General features: G+C 37.9%; 1 pseudogene; it reads left to right on the plus strand.

Annotated features, from left to right (window-relative positions):
- The first annotated feature begins 2,943 nt into the window (after positions 1–2,943).
- On the plus strand, positions 2,944–4,547 carry LOC148777164 (olfactory receptor 7A10-like; annotated as a pseudogene).
- The last annotated feature ends 342 nt before the right edge of the window (positions 4,548–4,889 follow it).

Below are 4,889 nucleotides of genomic sequence, written 5' to 3' on the forward strand. Positions count from 1 at the left end.
GGCTTTTGGAGCATATTTAGGGCCACAGATTTTAAAATATTCAAGCTATATATATTTATTTTCTTACCTCTGAGTTCCTTGCCTTATTTAAGATGGTTAACTCACTCATAATTTCATACATAGATTTCAAGCTGTCCACCCATAATGTGTTTATTACTCTTACACTGAGGTCATAATCTCTCTGATTTTTAGTAAGATGTTTGAAGGAGGAGCAACTTCATATTTTTGTAAGATATACCTTTAAGCCAGTTTTTATCAATAATTCCATCTTTCCAAATAGAGTGAAATACAAACTTGCCATATGTTAAACATCCAAATATAATGAGAGCTATTCTTGATTCATTCAACAGTAATAACTGAGTATGTGTTACATGCTAGAGCTTTTTATGAACATAATACATTATATTATTTTATCTCTAGGCTATTGTCAATGTAATTAATCCATGTCAATGTCATAAATTACTGCTATTATATCTCTTATTCAATTAGCTTTCAAAACATCATTTAATTCTGTTTATTACACTTGTTTCAGTGTTGTTCTGTTTAACCTGGTTTCATACTCCTTGTAATATTTTTGCTTTCTAACTTTTCATTTTTATAAATTGGTTTTTGTACAAGTGAACATCTATTCACATACTCTGTTAAAATACAAAGGTGAGCAAAAATGGTGAAGTCCCTTGTTTGGATCTTGCACTATGATTAGGAAGACAGCACAGTGAAAGAAATGTGTGTAGAATACAGTGTCCTCAGATGACAGATATGAAGGACATTACTCAATGATAAGTGTAGAATTCTCACAAAGCGGGTAGGTCTTATGAGTATGGACCTCACAGATAATTGATGTTTGGACAAAGATCAGAACTAAGACTAGAGTGAGCCCATAGGACCTATCAGAAAAATGATCAAAACCCAAGAATAACAAGCAGATGATGCCACATATGAAAAAGCACTAAAGAGGCTGTTTTTTTGTCTACTATCGAACCATATGTAAACAGTTATTCAAACAGATATGAAACAGGCACAGGGGAAATAAGTTTCACTGCTTGATATTAAAAATGGTCTAAATTCAATCCATATTCATTGTCTTTTTTGTACATCCTTTTATAAGTGCTGTCTTAGTCCTTTTATTCATTTTTCTTTTGGGCAAACGATCTGCAAATGTTTCATATCAAGATACCACTACTTTATCATTTGGATAAACTTATATTTGATTTTTTAATTATTTTCCCAGACATCAAGGCAATAGAACAGTACATGAAATATCACCAGAACCAAAGACGCTTTTCTCTACCACAGTCCCTTAGGGGCCATTTGAGCTTACTAGGTCTTTATTTCCTCTTGTGTCCATTTGATTTTTCTCTCCCCCTCACATCCCTCTCTGTATCTAGATGTATACATACATCTTAAAATCCAGTTTTCAAGAAAGGATATAGATATATACATACATATATGTACCCTTTTCTGTGACACAGTGGTAAAGAATCAGAATGCCGGTGTAGGAGATATAAGAGACTCGGGTTCGATCCCTGGGTCGGGAAGATCTCCTTTAGAAGGGAATGGTAATCCACTCCAGTATTCTTGCCTAGGAAATCCCATGGACAGAGGAGCCTGGTGGGCTACAGTCCATGAGGCGGCAATGAGTCAGCCAGGACTGAGCAGGCATGCACAATGTATGTATATCCTTTGAACAAATTTGAATGTGTCTTTAATACAAGGCCATACCAAAGTTGAGTCCCAAGTTTATTGATTCCTGGGAAATTTTCAAAATGGAATCTTTGGATATCATTTTACATAATCAGATCTGATCAACTTGAGCTGTATCAAACTTTAACTTAATCAGAGTAGTTAAGGAGGAGGGGTGAAAAGGACCTAGGAGTAACATAGCTTATGTAGTGAGAAGGTAACAGACAGGAATGCCAGGGGTCTCCAAAAGAAGGAAATAGGCTGCAAGTATCAGACATTTTTTTCTCTCTCCTTTGGCTGTAGGAGGAAACATACAAGTTTCAGGGTTTTTTTTTTTTCTCTTAAAATTCTGTGTTGCGTGAGGATACCTGGTTCCACCTGAACTTAACTTTTCTCAAACCTTGAGCTAACCAATGTGTTTTTCTTATGGAAATGTTTTTCTTAAGCTATGTTAATGAAACTATGTATTTCCTTTGGAATTTGCCTTTCTTCAAAATGGTTCCACCTCAGGCTAACTTTTTTTTCTTTTCTCAAATCTTGGGCTGATAATAGCTCAAGAAACCAGTATTCATATCATTTATTTTATGGCTGGGGGATGACACATTTCTTGCCATCCTTTCCAAAAATGCATATTGTGGGAGAGGGCCCTGGTGAAACTCCGTCAACCTTGAGGTGTCTCACTTATCTGATTAATAGCTTTCTAACAGACATAAAACATCCAGCTAAAGACGAGCAGGGGGCACTCTTTCCCCCCCTTCTGATGTCTATATCAGAAGCTTTCTCTATCTCCTTTATACTTTAATAAAACTTTATTACACAAAAGCTCTCGAGCGATCAAGCCTTGTCACTGGCCCCGGATTGAATTCCTCTCCTCCGGAGGCCAAGAATCCAGGCGTCTTTCATGGTTCAACCACAGCCTTTCAGTAGCCAGTGTCTACTGTGTGTACCTGTGTTCTTGCCCTCTATCATGTGAGCAGTGCTCACAGCAGGGACACTGACTCACATAGTCCAAGGTGACTCATACACAGAAGCCAGAACTCAATCAACAGGAGAGATTCGTTTAAACATACAGGACAATTTTGCAACAATTTCAAAATGTGCTCAAGGAACATGGTGTGGATGAGGGTCTCCTTGTGACTTGAAGTTTCAGCAGCAATGGGGAAGTCACCTTGCTCTACAGCATCCTGACCCCACCTCTCCTCACACTTCATCTTGTGCACTAACCTCCCCAAATCGGCTTCCTTTTTTAAACACTTGAACATGTTAAACAAGCACATTCCCCAGGGCTTTTATACCAGGGCTGTTACACCTTGCCAGGCACACATTTCTCCTCCTGGTAAGTTCAGTGTTCCTGCTCTCTCTTCCTTGCGATCTCTATTCAAATGTCATCTTATTTGCATGTCTTACCTGAACAGCCATGAGAAATAGTATCCCCTCTCTATTCTTTACCTTATAACTCTTTTCAAATTTCTTCATAGCAGGAGTCATTGTATGACAAGCAATATATAATAACACATATGTAGCCAAATTTCATATATATATATATATAGCTTATATTTTCTTTGTGTCTAGATTCTTACAGTTTTTATAGGACCCCATATTCATCGCCTGGACAGCACCTGAAACAATGTCATTATTCAATTTATATTGCCCAAATGAATTGAAAAATTTCTCATTAAATATTTGGAATATATGATAGCCTGCAAAAAAATCTACAAGTGAGACAACCTTGTGAATTCGAGATGACACGGGGAATTCCATAAAGGGGAAAATCCATTAAAAGCATACTGAACTTAGGCAAAAATAATTCAATGTACTTAAGTAAAATATAAACAATAGTTTTTCAACAATATGAGCAATGTTTTTTTTTGTGAAAATAGACATGTTATTTTCTCCTTTCCAGTAGTCACCTCTACCACATAAGACCAATAAACCTGACAAATGTTTCAGAATTTCTTCTTCTGGGACTTTCAGAGGAATCAGAACTGCAACCCCTCATATTTGGGCTTTTCCTTTCCGTGTATCTGACTACTGTGTTTGGAAACCTGCTCATCATCCTGGCCATCAGCTCAGACCCCCACCTCCACACCCCCATGTACTTCTTCCTCTCCAACCTGTCCTTTGTAGACATCTGCTTCACCTCCACCACCGTCCCAAAGGTGCTGTGGAACATCCAAACTCAGAGCCAAGTTATGAAGGCTGCATCACCCAGATGTATTTTTTCACAGTTTGTAGTTTTGGATGACTTCCTCCCGACTGTGGTGGCCTATGACCGGTTTGTGGCCATCTGTCACCCCCTGCACTACACAGTCATCATGAACGCCTGGCTCTGTGCACTGCTGGTTCTGGTGTCTTGGATCATCGGTATCTTGGATTCCTTCTTACAAATCTTAATGGTGTCAAGGCTGTACTTCTGCGGAGAGGTGATAATCCCTCACTATTTCTGTGAACTCAAACAGTTGGTTCAAGTTGCCTGTTCTGACACCCTTCTTAATGACACCATACTAAATTTTTCAGCTGTGTTGCTGGGAGGTTCACCCTTAGCTGGTATCGTTTACTCTTACTGTAGGATAGTTTCCTGCATACGTGGAATTTCATCTCAGGGGAAGTATAAAGCATTTTCCACCTGTGCATCTCACCTCTCAGTGGTCTCTTTATTTTATTGTACATGCTTAGGAGTGTATATTTATCCTGCTAATGTCCACAGCTCACACTCAAGTGCTGCGGCCTCAGTGATGTACACTGTGGTCACACCCATGCTGAACCCCTTCATCTATAGTCTGAGGAACAAAGACACACAGAGGGCTTTGAAAGCATTCTTTAGGACTGTAGCTATAAAAAGGAAGCCAATTGTTCTGAGCTGAAGGAGGCAGCAGGATTGAAAGTTTTAAAGCCTCATAGCCAGAAATTGAACATTTTGATCAGATCTTAGAAGTAGAACCTACTTTTTCCATGTTATTATTTTTTAATTTTTTATTAGAAAACTGAAATTTACAATGGTTTATATCACTCACTGAGTACATGGCATTTAAAAACATTATTACATAAAGATAACAAAAATACAAAGTCTTAAAACCTATGGGATATGGAAAACATTATCCACTGAGGCCTTAAATGTAGTAGACTTTACATAAAAAGGAAAAGCAATGAGTATACAAGTATACAGCCAGTTAAAAAAGTTAGCAAAATAAACAGAATAATCATAA

Source organism: Moschus berezovskii, chromosome 8, assembly GCF_049115385.1.
Source record: "Moschus berezovskii isolate FMDL1 chromosome 8, NW_MosBer_1.0, whole genome shotgun sequence".
In the NCBI taxonomy this organism is placed as follows: Eukaryota; Metazoa; Chordata; class Mammalia; order Artiodactyla; family Moschidae; genus Moschus; species Moschus berezovskii.